The sequence below is a fragment of the Hypanus sabinus genome, chromosome 11 (assembly GCF_030144855.1).
Source record: "Hypanus sabinus isolate sHypSab1 chromosome 11, sHypSab1.hap1, whole genome shotgun sequence".
NCBI classification, from domain to species: Eukaryota; Metazoa; Chordata; class Chondrichthyes; order Myliobatiformes; family Dasyatidae; genus Hypanus; species Hypanus sabinus.
Window position 1 is genome coordinate 6,102,021 of NC_082716.1, and position 15,976 is coordinate 6,117,996.

The window sequence follows — 15,976 nt, forward strand, 5'->3', positions numbered from 1 at the left end:
CTTTGAAACTAATGGCATTGTGATCTCTAGATCCAAAATGTTCCTCTCTACAAACTTCTGCCACATACCCTGTCTCATTCCCTAATAACAAATCAAGTATCACACATGCTCTCATTGGAACTTCTACGTACTGATTAAGAAAACTTTCTTGAACACATTCAAGAAAATCTATCCCATCGAGTCCTTTTACAGTATGGGAGTCCCAGTCAATATGTGGAAAGTTAAAATCACCTGCTATAACAATCTTTGCTCCTTGAAACAGTCTGTAATTTCTCTACAGATATGGTCCTCTAAGTCCTTTGGACTGTTGGGGTGGGCTGTAATATAGCCCCATTAACAAGGTCGTATCTTTCTTATTCCTCAGTTCCACTCATACTGCCTTAATGTAACAAAACACATTGATGAAGGTAGAGTGGTGGATATAGTGTATATGGAATTCAGTAAGGCATTTGATAAGGTTCCCCAGCAAAGCTCATTTAGAAAATATTGAGGCATAGGATCCAAGGAGACCTTGCTTTGTGGATCCAGAATTGGCTTGCCCACAGAGGCAGTGGGTGGTTGTGGATGGTTCATATTCTGTACGGAGGTCAGTGACCAGTGGTGTTCCACAGGGATCTATTCTGGGACCCCCTCCTCTTTGTGATTTTTATAAATTACCTAGATGAAGAAGTAGAACAGTGGTTTAGTAAGTTTGCTGATGACACAAAGTTTGGGGATAGCCTGGAGGGTTGTTGGAGGTTATAGCAGGACATCGATAGGATGCAGAACTGGGCTGAGAAGTGGTAGATGGAGTTCAATTCAGATAAGTGTGAAGTGGTTCATTTTGGTAGGTCCAATTTGAAGACAGAATATAATATAAATGGTAAGACTCTTGGCACTGTGGAGGATCTGAGAAATCTTGGGGTCCATGGGGACACTCAAAAGCTGCTGCACAGATTGACAGTGTTTTTAAGTAGCTGTATGGTATGTTGGCATTCATCAGCTGTGGTATTGAGTTCAAGAGCCCTGAGGTAATATTACAGCTACATAAAACTTTGGTCAGACCCCACTTGGAGTACTGTGCTCAGTTCTGGTTACCTCACTATAGGAAGGATGTGGATACTATAGAGAGAGTGCAGAGGAGATTTACAAGGATGTTGCCTGGATTGGAGGGTATACCTTACGAGAATAGGTTGAGTGAACTTGGCCTTTCCTCCTTGGAGTGATGGAGGATGAGAGGTGACCTGATAGAGGTGTATTAAATGATGAGAGGCATTGATTGTGTGGATAGCTGGAGGCTTTTTTCCCAGGGCTGAAATGGCTAACATGAGGGGGTACCATATTAAGGAGCTTGGAAATAGGTACTAAGGGGTAAGTTTTTCACACAGAGACTGGTGGGTGTGTGGAATGCATTGCCAGTGGAGGTGCTGGAAGTGGATATAATAGGGTCTTTTAAGAGCCTCTTAGATAGGTAGATGGAGCCTAGAAAAATAGAGGGCTGTGCAGCAGGGAAATTCTCAGCAGTTTCTAGAGTAGGTTACATAGTCAGCACAACATTGTGGGCCAAAGGGCCTGTAATGTGTTATAAGTTTCTATGTCCTGTATTCTAATAGATGAGTTTTCTAGTCTATCCTGAATGAGCACTACGATGACATATTCCCTGACTAGTAATGCCACCCTTCCTCCTTTAAAGGCTCCTGCTCTGTTGTGTCCAAAACAACGGAACCTTCAAATATTGAGCTGCCAGTCCTGCCCCTCCTGAAACTATGCAGTCTCATCCTGACACAACAACATTCAAAATTCCACGTGGTTGTTAGAATAATCTGACATTTTTCAACGATATCTGATGTAGATCAGATTTTCTTAAGGTTAATCACCTTTATTTTTAAATGATATTTATTGATTCTAAAGCATTACATCAATATTTTTCATACAACATTCACTGATTCTGAAGTATTGCACCAAGAGGCAGTTTGTGTTGGCAACTGACCGGCTTCCCAGACTATTTCTCAATTAGTCACCGTGACACCATGTCATCCCATGGTCAACTGGTTCTCGTTGAAACAAAGACAGAAACACACAGCGCAGTTTCACAATGTGTGTAATTATTAATGGTTATATCGCCTGCCAGCTTCGGGGGTGCAGGGACGTAACATGTCCGCAAATCTTCCATTGAGCAGTGAAGTTTGACGGTGGCGGCACAGTAGCACAGTGGTAGGAGTAACGCCTTACAACGGTAGCGATCAGAATATCAGGCTTCAATCCCTGCTAGGAGTTTGTACGTTCTTCCCGAGATCACACGGGTTTCCTCACACCTTCCAAAGACATGCGGTTGTGGGTGTGCTATGTTGGAGCTGGACGTGTGGCAACACTTGCAGACTGCCCTCAGCTCTCCCTCGTACTGTGTTTGTTGTTTCTATTTCACTGTATGCTTCGATGTACATATGACAAATAAAACCAATCTTTAATCTTTACCTCACACCCAGGGTTCACTCTTTGGTAACTAGGTTTATTATTGTTACACTTACCAAGGTACGGTGAAAAACTTTGTTCTCACTTTGTGGTTCAGCGTGGAATTGGCCCTTCAGTACTTTGAGTTACCCCACAACCTGATTAACCCTAACCCAGTCACAGAACAATTAATCTATCCGCTATTCCTTTGGACGGTGGAAGGAAAGCGGAGCATCTGGGGAAGACTCACATGTTCCACAGGGAGGACGCACATAGAGACTCCTTACAGAATAGTGCCAGACCTGAACTCTCAACTCTGGAGCACCCTAAGCTGCACTAATGGCTTTGCCCGTACAGTGGAATATCTGCAATATTCTTCCGCCTACCGTCCATACTGATCATTTAACCATGTCAGTGCACTGAGGCAGTACAAGGGGAAACAATAACAGAAAGCAGATGACAGTGCTCACTAGAGTAAAGGCTGGCACAACACTTTACAGAGCCAGCAATCAGGGCTCGATTCCCACTACTGTTTGTATGTTCTCCCCGTGACCACATGGATTTATTCTGGGTTCTCCAGTTTCTTACCACTGTCCAAAAATATATAGGTTAGTGAGGGACTTCCATCATCTGTGGAATCTCTTATATTTGTGCATTGTGTTTCGACAGCATTCACGTGTTCACATAGTGAGAGTTATGTTCCATGGTGGACATTGGGTTTTTTCAATGTACAATGTGTTTCCAAAACAAGGGCTGGCCATAGAGTCACTGGGGAATGCAATTTAGATGGGAGCTGATTCCAATCTGACCAAGATGCTCCTCCAGGCAGGTCCAATCTACCCGTGTTTGGCCAAGATCCCTCTAAACATCACGGTTTGGCCAAGATCCCTTATTGTATCAGTGCTTTGAGGTGGTACAAGGGCAAACAACAGAATGCCGAATAAAGGGTTACAGTTCCAAAGGTTCAAGATTGTTTAATGCCATTCCTAGTACACAAGTGTAAAAGAGAAATTGTTACTTCAGATCCATGCAGCACAAAGCCAAACAGAATAAGATAAAGAATGCTATAAATATAAATACATAAGATAGGTTACATACATACATTGATTGTATGTCCATAAAGTGACGCTAGACACAGGAGTGTCTGTAACTAGGGCGACTGACAGGAAATGATGAAGTAGTGGTGGTTGGAGGTGTGGAGGGGTGGGTAAGTGGGTGGAGGTGTTGATCAGCCTCACTGCTTGGGGAAAGTAACTGTTTTTGAGGCTGGTGGTCCTACGTAGCCTCCTCCCTGATGGGACTGAGACAAACAGTCCAAGAACAGGGAGGGTGGGATCCTTATTGGGCCTTTTCCAGCATCTTTCTGTATACCGCAGTTTCTGTACCACACAGTGTGGCATCTTGTTAGGATGCTCTCTACTCTGTATGACCGTGAGTAAGCAAGTGTATTAAGTATTTAAAGATTAACAAACACCTCAAAGCCTGGAAACTGCATTTAAAATAGAAATTTCTAGAAACAGTGGATCAGATGGCTTCCATTCCAGAAGCTTCATCAGAACATAGAATCACGGTGAGTTGTAGCTTTGAGTCTGGGCCTTCAGCCCATCGAGTATGTGCTGACGATTACACTCAGCTCATTTCATTCTCCCCACCCCCACAGATTCCACCCCTCACCCACACACTGGGGACAATTTGCACTGGCCAGTTAACCCAGCAATGCACACATCTTTGGGATGTGGGAGGGACCAGGACACCCAGGGGAAATGCACATGGTCACAGGGTGAACGTGCAAGCCCCACGTAGACAGCTCCGGAGGCTGGGATCAAACGTGGGTCTCCGGGTCTGTGAGGCTGTGGCCTTACGGGTGGTCTCAATGTGCTGTATATCATTCACCTGAGCCCTAGTCCAGATGTACCCTCAGTGTAGGAACACAGAATATACACATTCCACTATTGGAATATGTTGCCCCACACTTCCCATAACGAGGCAGAGCAAGTGGGGGTTGGCATGGTCAGCATAATGCTATTACTGCACCAGTGACCCCTGTTTGGTTCCAATGCTGCCTGTTAGGAACACTGAGGGTAGGTTGCTGATGGTACATCTTGTCTGTCAGCTCCAAAGCAGGCTGTTATGCCAGCAGTCAGAATGCTGTTCATGGTATGTCTGCAGAAAGTTGGTGACATCCTAACTCTGCTCAGCAGGTAAGGTGTTTCTCCTTCCACAGATTCCACAGCATCTGTTGTTCCTAATTTCAGTCTCACTGAGTCTGTGGTGTTTTATCTTTTTAACCTTGTATGTCTGTGCCAGGAGAGATTGAAGATCCACAGATCAATTAGCACGCTTACAGATGTTACTGAGTTACGGAATCCTGTTGATGGTTTATTTATTTTACTTTAGTTAGAGATACAGTGCCGAACAGGCCTTTCCGGCCCTTTGAGCCACAATGCCCAGCAACCCCGGACACCGCCAATTTAAGCCGAACCAAATTACGAGACAATTTCCAAAGACCAGTGATGCACCATCAATAACTCTCTGAGACATGAGGCGAGATATTGGCTTTTATGGACTGGAAGAAAGAACAAGCAGCAATTGACCACCATGCTACATCCTGGAGACTGAGGGCCGGGCTCAGGCCTCAATCGCCTTTATACCAGGGTCTGTGGGAGGGGCCACAGGAGCAGTCAGCGGGGGGGGCGGCGTGTCCAGCCAGGTATATGTAGTTCACCACAACCAGTTAACCTACCTGGTAAATCTTTGGACTGTGTGAGGAAACCAAACCCGGAGAAAATCCACACATTACACGAGGAGGGCATACAGAGACACTTAAGGAGGATGCCAGAATTGAACTCTGAAATCCACTGCCCCGAGCTGTAGTAGCATCACACTAATCACTACACAACCGTGGTGCCATTAGTGAGCGGATTACAATGAATTACAGAGACCTTGATCAGTAGGGGAGGTGGGCAAAAGTTATTTTGACATAGTTAAGTGTGAAGTGTGAGGTGCATTTTGGACATTCGCACCAAGGTAGGATATGTACAGTGAATGGTTGGGCACTGATAAGTGTTGTAAAAAATAGAAGATAGAACATAGAACGCTACACCACAGTACAGACACTTCGGCCCGTGATGTTGTGCCACCCTTTTAACCTACTCCAAGATCAATCGAAATCTTCCCTTCCACAGAACCTATAACCCTTCATTTTTCTATCATCCATCTGCCTGTCTAAGAGATTCTTATATGCTCCTAACGTATCTTTCTCTGGCAGTGTGATCTACGCACCCACCACTCTCTGTGTAAGAAAACCTACCTCCGACCTCCCCGCTATGCTTTCATCTGATCACCTTCAATTATTCCCACTCATATTAGCCATTACCATCTAAAGTTTTAAAGTTTGAAAGTTGTAAAGTGCATATATTATCAAAGAGTGTATAAATTATACAACCTTGAGATTTGTTTATTTAACAGACAGTCGCTAAGCGAAGAACCCAATTTGAAAAGAAGACCAACCCCCCCCCCCCAGTGCTCACAGCAAAAGAGAAAGAAATCATATAACAATAGAAGCGAGCAACAACAATGACATTCTGAACCAAACTGAGTCCTTAGATCCAAATCCCCAGAGCAGCCCAGAGTAGGCCCCAAGCCTCAGTATATTAGCAGGCCAAATTGCAGCAAAGTTCACAGATGTAAAGCACAGCAGCCGGGGCAGTCTCACTGCCTTAGTGTTGTGCAGAGGGAAGCCCCCAGACTACCTGGGCTGGAATTTAAATTGTCTGAACCTCGCACCCCAAGGGACCCGGACCCAGACCTGGACCTCACCACCAGCGAGTCACTCCGGGCCTAGATTTTGCTGCCGAAGAAACTGATCTCAACTTCTTCAAATTGGCTTGGCACCCAGAGTGATCCAACCTTGTCTGACTCTCGACATCCTGCCTTTCTAGTCTTTATGGATTGGCATTTAGATTGCCCAAACAGCAGATTATACCTCGCATTAGGACCCTGTCCACTTGATCTTCTCCTCTTCGAGCTGGAAATGGCAGGTAATAAGGGTAATGACACAATTATAATGGGGGACTTCAACATGCAAGCGGGTTGGGAAAATCAGGATGGGGCCAAATTGCAGGAGAGGGAATTTGTTGAAAGCCTATGAGATGGCTTCTTAGAGCAGCTTGTGCTTGAGCCTACTCGGGAAAAGGCCATCTTAGATTGGGTGTTGTGTAATAACCCAGATTTTAATGAGGGAGATTAAAATAAAGGAACCCTTAAGAGGCAGTGATCATAATATGATTGAATTCATACCGCAATTTGAGAGAGAGAAGCACAAGTCACATGTTTCAGTATCCCAATGGAATAAAGGGAATTATAGAGGTATAGGAGAGGAGCTTGTCCAGGTGGATTGAAGGATGACAGCAGAGCAGTATGGCTGAAGTTTCTGGGAATAGTTCACAAGGCACAGGATAGATATCTATCACAGAAGTTCTCAAATGGCAGGAAAGGCAACTGTGGTTGACAAAGGAAGTTAAGGACTGCATAAAAGCCGAAGAAGAAAGGGCATATAAGGTAGCAAAAGTGAGTGGGAAGTTGGATAATTGGGAAGCTTTTAAAATCCAACAAAAGGCAACTAAAAAAGCTATAAGAAGGGAAAAGATGAAATATGGGGGCAAACTAGCTAATAGTATAAAGCAGGATACTAAAAAAAATTAGTTACGTAAATAATAAAAGGGAGGTGAGAGTTGATATTGGACCAGTGGAAAATGATGCTGGTGAGGTAGTAATGGCAGATGAACTTAATGGATACTTTGCATCAGTCTTCATTGTGGAAAACACTAGCAGTGTACCAGAGGTTCCTGAGTGTCAGGGAACAGGAGTGAGCGCTCAGCAAACTGAAAGGTCCTAAGGTGGACAAGTCACCTGGACCAGATGGATGACATCCCAGAGTCCTGAGAGAGATTGCTAAAGAGATAACGGATGCATTGGTCATGAACTTTCAAGAGTCTCTTGATTCTGGCATGGTCCCGGAGGACTGGAAGATTGCAAATGTCACTCCACTCTTTTAAGAAGGGAGGAAGGGAAACAGAAGAAAATTAAAGGCCATTTAGCCTAACCTTAGTGACTGGGAAAGTGTTGGATTCTATTATTAAGGATGAGGTTTCAAGGTACTTGGATACTAATCATAAAAGCAGTCAAAGTCAGCATGGTTTCTGTAAAGGGAAATCTTGCCTGACAGATCTGTTGGAGTTTTTCAAGGAAGTAACAAGAAGGGTGGACAAAGGAGAGGTAGTGGATGTCATTTACTTAGATTTTCAGAAGGTGCCACACATGAGGCTGCTTAACAAGATAAAATCCTATGGCATTACAGAAAAAATACTGGCATGGATAGAGAAATTATTAACAGGCAAGTGCAGTGAATGGGAATAAAGGGGGCCTTTTCTGGTTGGCTGCCAGTGACTAGTGGTGTTCCTCAGGGATCAGTATTGGGACCGCTACTTTTCACATTGTCAATGATTTGGATAATGGAACTGATGGCTTTGTGACAAAGTTTATGGATGATACAAAGGTAGGTGGAGGGCTAGGTAGTGCTGAGGAAGCAATGCGATTACAGCAGGACAGACAAATTGGAAGAATGGGCAAAAAAGTGGCAGGAAATTATCATACAGGAAATGTATGATAATGCATTTTGGTAAAATGAACAGCAGTGCAGACTGTTATCTAACTGGAGAGAAGGTTCAAACATCAGAGGTGCAGAGGGACTTAGGAGTCCTCGTGCAAGACTCCCAGAAGGTTACGTTACAGGTTGAGTCTGTAGTAAAGAAGGTAAATGCATAATGGCATTTATTTCAAGAGGAGTAGGACATAGAAGCAAAGTGATAATGCTGACTAAGTCAGGCTGCACTTGGAGTATATAACAACTTTGAGCCCCATATCTCAGAAAGGATGTGTTGTCATTGGAGAGAATCCAGAGGAGGTTTACAAGAATTATTCTGGGAATGAAGGGGTTAACATCTGAGGAACGTTTGGCAGCTTTGGGCCTGTACTCACCGGAATTTAGAAGAATGCGTGGGGATCTCATTGAAACCTACCGAATGCTGAAAGGACTAGATAGCGTGGATGCGAGGAGAATGCTTCCTCTGGTGGGGGTATCCAGAACTAGAAGGCACAACCTCAAAATTTTGAGGGGCAACCCTTTAGAACAGGGGTAAGGAGGAAATTTTTTAGCCAGAGAGTGGTGAATCTGTGGAATGCTCTGCCACTGACTGCAGTGGAGGCCAAGTCTGTGGGTATATTTAAAGTGGATGTTTATAGTTTTCTGATCGGTCCGGACATCGAAGGATATAGTGAGAAAGCAGGAGAATAGGGATAAGTGGGATCTGGGATCAGCCATGATGAAATGGCAGAGCTGGTTCGATGGGCTGACTGGCCTGATTCTTTTCCTGTGTCTTATGCCTTATGATCTTATATTCTCTTATCATCTTGAATTCCTCTTTCAAGTCACCTCTCATCCTCCATTGCTCTAAAGAGAAAAGCCCGAGCTCACTCAAACTTTCCTTATAAGACACGCTTTCTAACCCAGGCGGCACCCTGGTGAATCTCCTCTGCACCCTCTCTAACCCAGGCAGCATCCTGGTGAATCTCCTCTGCACCCTCTCTAATACAGGCAGCACCCTGGTGAATCTCCTCTGCATCCTCTCTAACCCAGGCAGCACCCTGGTGAATCTCCTCTGCACCCTCTCTAACCCAGGCAGCACCCTGGTGAATCTCCTCTGCACCCTCTCTAACCCAGACAGCACCCTGGTGAATCTCCTCTGCATCCCCTGTAACCCAGGCGGCACCCTGGTGAATCTCCTCTGCATCCTCTCTAACCCAGGCAGCATCCTGGTGAATCTCCTCTGCACCCTCTCTAACCCAGGCAGCACCCTGGTGAATCTCCTCTGCATCCCCTGTAACCCAGGCGGCACCCTGGTGAATCTCCTCTGCATCCTCTCTAACCCAGGCAGCATCCTGGTGAATCTCCTCTGCATCCTCTCTAACCCAGGCGGCACCCTGGTGAATCTCCTCTGCATCCTCTCTAATCCAGGCAGCATCCTGGTGAATCTCCTCTGCATCCTCTCTAACCCAGGCAGCATCCTGGTGAATCTCCTCTGCATCCTCTCTAATCCAGACAGCATCCTGGTAAATCTCCTCTGCACCCTCTCTAATCCAGGCAGCATCCTGGTGAATCTCCTCTGCATCCTCTCTAATCCAGGCAGCATCCTGGTGAATCTCCTCTGCATCCTCTCTAAAGCTTCCACACCCTTCCTGTAATGAGGTGACCAGAACTGAACACTATACTCCAAATGTGGTCTAACCAGAGCTTCAACATTGTCTCACACCTTTCAAAGTCAATACCAATGAAGGCCAACACACCATACGCCTTCTTCACCGCTCTATCAACTTGCGTGGCAAAGTTGTGGGATCTGCGGATATGGACCACAAGGTTCCGGAGTGTGTAACTCCTAGTACAAGTGCACAGTTTGTTGAAAGGTACTGTGCCAGTAGACAGGGTGGGGAAGCAGCCGTTCAGCACATTGGCATTGAGTTTAGAAGCAAGGACAATGTATTGTAGTTAAACAAGTCGTTCGTGAGGCCGCATTTGCAGTACTGAGTGCTGTTTTGGTTACCCTGTTACAGGAAAGGCATTGTCAAGCTGGAGAGGGTGCAGGAGAGTTGTACAAGGACACTGCTGGACGAGAGGGCCTGAGGTATAGGGAGAGACTGGTCATGTTGGGTCCTTATTCCCTGGAGTGCAAGAGAATGAGCGGTGACTTCATAGAAGTTTATAAAACCCTGAGTATTGCGGATCAGGTAGACAGACATTCTTTGTCTTTTCTCCAGGGTTAAGGAGCCTAAAATGAGAAGTCAAAAGGGGAGGGATTTATAAGAGATGTGAAAGGTTACTTCTTTACACAGTGAGCTGCCAGAAGAAGTGGTTGAGGTGGGTACAATCACAGCATTTAAGGGGCATTTGGTTAGGTACATGGAGAGGAGTGGTTTGGAGGGTAATGTGCTAATTGCAAATGTGTAGAGACTAACTGTGATCAGAATGGGCTGAAGGAACAGTTTGCATGTTGTGCTATGAGAGACACACTGGTCCAGATGGATTTGGATGATGAAATATGCTAGCTTGTTCGACGTGGCAATCCAGTGATAGAGCTGTCCCAATGTCTTCTTCAACCCAGTTCCAAGAGGCAAATGGAAGATAAGTATTATTTTTAAGAAATCGTCATCACCATCATTATGTGCCGCGTCGCAGATCAAGGTCTTCAATCTGTCTTTAATCTGAGAAGTTCTAATAAGCCCTTCAAAGTTTTGGCTTGTCCGTCCCTTCACGGAACTCATGAATGTCATGTGTTGTTTCATTTTAATAACAGTTTCAAGAAATTATTTACCTCAGCCTTAATAAGGTAATTGACAACCAGTTTATTGTTGCCACATATACCAAGCTACAAGGAGCATCTTTGTTTTGCACACCACCCAGACAATTCAACTATTTATTCCTCATTTTCCTTGCAATCTGCCGTTATTATGCCACAAAGTTTCCAAGAAAATATTTAATGGTTTGGGGATTTCAGATACGGTTTTGTTTTCCCTCTCTGACTAAAGCTTTCTCTTCATTTTCCCTATAGCAGTCTGGCAGATGGTGTTTACCTATCAGGGGACAGTTCCAGCTCCCTCCCACACTCACCTGCAGAGTTTAGAATGTTGTAGTATGACCTTGAACTGTTATGTTCTCAGTATTTGCATGGTCACGATGACCCACTGGCATCACATTTGGCTTTTACTCTGTTTAGAAGGCATTTGTTAATCTATCTTTGACGGTGCCTACCTGTCAATCATTCTCACATATTGGCAGCTGGGAGTAGAGGCTGCTGAGTCCAACGTCAGCGGAAGGAAAGTTACTGGATGCAGTTTAACCAGCATTTGAAAATCAGGCTGGTAAGGGGAGTTTATTTGGAGGCCTCTGTTGGTCAGGTTTGACATGGATGTTGCATCCTAGTTGTCTAGATACCCAAACCCAGGGCAGTACAAAATGGAGAGCAAGCTGTTGCCCATGTAACAAGATCCCCCCTCTCCATGTATCTGATGAAACCAAAGAAACGGCAAGACCAGTATAGTTTGGCACCAGCAGCAACCCAGGAGTTGCCAATCACAAGATCACAAGACAAAGGAGCAGAAGTAGGCCATTCAGCCCATCGAGTCTTCTCCACCACTCCACCATGAGCTAAACTATTCTCCTGTCTAGTTCCAATTTCTGGCTTTTTCCCCCTATCCCTTGATACCCTGACTAATTACATACCTGTCAATCTCCTCCTTAACAACCCTCAATGACCGGGCCTCCCACAGCTAAATGTGGCAATGAATTCCATAAATCCACGACCCTCTGGCTAAAAAAAATTCTCCTCAACTCTGTTTTAAATGGGTACCCTCTAATTCTAAGACTGTGACCTCTTGTCCTGGACTCACCCACCAAGGGTAACAGCCTTTCCACATCTACTCTATCCAACCAATTCATTCAATATAGGACTGCCTTGGGGACTCACGTCCAGATCTGTCTTCCAGGTTTACTCCCGAAGCTTTCCCCATGAGTAAGTATGGCTGCAAGGCAGCGGAGGTTTGAGATCAGAGTTTTCCTTCTCCTAGGTGAGCTGCCAACCACGGCTGATGAGCCCCAAATGCCCGACGTCTGGTTTTAATGCACCAGTAACCCGCCTTTGCCCCTTCAGTAGAAATGGTCCTGCCGGGTTTAGTAGCTAAGCCGCAGGTGAAGACCAGGAGCTGGACTTGGTTGTCAGAGGCCATTTGAGACACATGCTACTGGGACCATTTAATAGAACATAGACATAGAGCAGTACAACACAGGAACTTCAGCCCACAATGTGCTCAACCAGCTTAAAAAGTACATTTAAAAACGAATCTCTCCATCTTCCTCACATTCATACGTCTACTAACCATCTCTTAAAAGCCTGTCATGCAAGTGCATCTACCACCACACCAGGGAAGCATGTTCTAGACATCCACCGCTCTCCAGTAAAAAAACATGCCATGTTATTACAGCTTGGGATAAGGTAACTCATGCCAGGCTTATTGAGAAAGTAAGGAGGCATGGGATCCAAGGGGACATTGCTTTGTGGATCCAGAACTGGCTTGTCTACAGAAGGCAAAGAGTGGTTGTAGACAGGTCATATTCTGCATGGAGGTCAGTCACCAGTGGTGTGCCTCAGGGATCTGTTCTGGGACCCCTACACTTCGTGATGTTTATAAATTACCTGGATGAGGAGGTGGAGGGATGGGTTAGCAAGTTTGCTGATGACACAAAGGTTGGAGGTGTTGTGGATAGTGTGGAGGGCTGTCAGAGGTTACAGTGGGACATTGATAGGATGCAAAACTGGGCTGAGAAGAGGCAGATGGAGTTCAACCCAGATAAGTGTGAAGTGGTTCATTTTGGTAGGTCAAATATGATGGTAGAATATATTATTAATGGTAAGACTCTTGGGAGTGTGGAGGATTGGAGGGATCTTGGGGTCCGAGTCCATAGGACACTCAAAGCTGCTACACAGGCTGACTCTGTGGTTAAGATGTTTTGGCCTTCTTCAACCATAGGATTGTGTTTAAGAGCTGAGAGGTAACGTTGCAGCTGTATAGGACCCTGGTCAGACCCCACTTGGAGTACTGTGCTCAGTTCTGGTCACCTCACTACAGGAAGGATGTGGAAACTATAGAAAGGGTGCAGAGGAGATTTACAAGGATTTTGCCTGGATTGGGGAGCATGCCTTATGAGAATAGGTTGAACGAACTCGGCCTTTTCTCCTTGGAGCGACGGAGGATGAGAGGTGACCTGACAGAGTTGTATAAGATGATGAGAGGCATTGATCGTGTGGATAGTCAGTGGCTTTTTCCCAAGACTGAAGTGGCTAACACCAGAGGGCACATTCTTAAGGTGCTTAGAAGTAGGTACAGAGGAGATGTCAGGGGTAAGTATTTTACACAGAGAGTGGTGAGTGCGTGGAATGGGCTGCCGGTGACAGAGGTGGGGGCAGAAGCGATAGGGGCTTTTAAGAGACTCCTGGAGGGGGACATGAAGCTTAGAAAAGTAGAGGGCTATGAAGTTTGTCAGAGCTTTAAATATCATGCTGAATCTTGCGATACTCACTCATGGGGAAGGCTTCGGGAATAGACCTGGAGGATAGATCCAAAGCTGTCCCCAATATACGCAGGGACTCAGCCTCCACCGCAGTCCACAGATTCACCACTCTCTGCCAAAAAAAATCCTCCTTAACTCCATTCTAAAGGGTCACCTATCAATTCTGAGGCTGTGCCCTCTTGTCTTGGATACCCTCACCATAGGAACCTTCTCTCCAAATCCACCCTATCTAGTCCTTTCAACATCCAGTAGATTTCAATGAGATCCCCACGCACTCTTCTAAATCCCATTTACAGGCCCAAAGCTGCCAAATGCTCCTCATATGTTAACCCCTTCATTCCCAGAATAATTCTTGTAAACCTCCTCTGGACTCTTTCCAATGACAACATATCCTTTCTGAGATATGGGGCCCAAAACTGTTGACAATATTCTATGTGCTGCCTGACTGGTGTCTTACAAAGGCTCAGCATTATCTCCTTCCTTTTATATTCTACTCCTCTTGAATTAAAAGTCAACATTGCATTTGCCTTCTTTACCACAGACTCAACCTGTGAATTAACCTTCTGGGAGTCTTGCACGAGGACTCCTAAGTCCTTCTGCACCTCTGATGCTTTAACCTTTTCCCCATTTAGATGATAGTTCACACTATTGTTCCTTTTACCAAAATGCATTATCATACATTTTCTAACATTTTATTCCATCTGCCACTTTTTTGCCCATTCTTCCAATTTGTCTAAGTCTTACTACAATTGCATTGCTTCCTCAGCACTACCTACCTCTCCCCTGTCTTTGTATCATCTGCAAGCTTTGCCACAAAGCCATCAATTCCACTATCCAAATCATTGACAAACAACGTGAAAAGTAGCAGTCTCAATACTGACCCCTGAGGAACACCGCTATTCACTGGCAGCCAACCAGAAAAGGCCCCCTTTATTCCCACTCACTGCCTCCAGCCTGTCAGCCATTCCTCCATCTATGCCAGTATCTTTCCTGTAACACCATGGAATTTTATCTTGTTAAGTAACCTCATGTGTGGCATCTTATCAAATACCTTCTGGAAATCCAAGTAAATGACATCCACTGCCTCTCCATTGTCCACCCTGCTTGTTACTTCCTCGAAGGACTTTGATCTGTACAGGGCCCTGGTGAGACCACACCTGGAGTATTGTGTACAGTTTTGGTCTCCAGGTTTAAGGAAGGACATCCTGGCTATAGAGGAAGTGCAGCATAGATTCACGAGGTTAATTCCTGGGATGTCCGGACTGTCTTATGCAGAGAGGTTAGAGAGACTGGGCTTGTACAGGCTGGAATTAAGGAGATTGAGAGGGGATCTGATTGCAACATATAAGATTATTAAGGGATTGGACAAGATAGAGGCAGGAAATATGTTCCAGATGCTGGGAGAGTCCAGTACCAGAAGGCATGGTTTAAGAATAAGGGGTAGGTCATTTAGGACAGAGTTAAGGAAAAACTTCTTCTCCCAGAGAGTTGTGGGGGTCTGGAATGCACTGCCTCGGAAGGTAGTGGAGGCCAATTCTCTGGATGCTTTCAAGAAGGAGCTAGATAGGTATCTTATGGATAAGGGTATCAAGGGATATGGGGACAAGGCAGGAACCGGGTATTGATAGTAGATGATCAGCCATGATCTCAGAATGGTGGTGCAGGCTTGAAGGGCTGAATGGTCTACTTCTGCACCTCTTGTCTATTGTCTATCAGGTAAGATTTCTCTTCACAGAAACCATGCTGACTATGACTGATTTTATCATTAGTCTCCAAGTACCCTGAAACCTCGTCCTTAATAATAGACTCCAACATTTTCTCAACCTCTGATGTTATCTAACTGGCCTATAATTTCTTTTCTTTTGTATTCGACACATCTTAAAGAATGGAGTGAAATTTGCAATCTTCCAATCCTCTGGGATCATGCCAGAATCAAATGATTCTTCAAAGATCATGACCAATGCATCTGTTATCTCTTCAGCAACCTCTCTGGATTGCAGTCCACCTGGCCCTGTAACTTTTCCACCTTTCAGTTTTCCTAGCACTTTTCCCTTTGTAGATGGAGTTAGAGCTGAATCTGGCCCGACAATGTGCAGGATACAACCTTGCGGAGCACCATTGTTCAGAATAATTGCGGTGAAGGGGTTTCTGCCTATTCTAATTGTGTCCTTCTTTAACTGACAACCTTAAGTTCTAAGAGAATCTAAATCAGCTTTAACGTGACAGATATATGTCAGGAAGTTTGTTGTTTTGTGGCAGCAGTACAGGGCAGGATATATCAGTAGATCTGTAGAATGTGTAGGACTCTTATCCATGATTGTGCGGGAAGGAAACCTGCCCAACAATACCCAAATAAACCCTGATCTA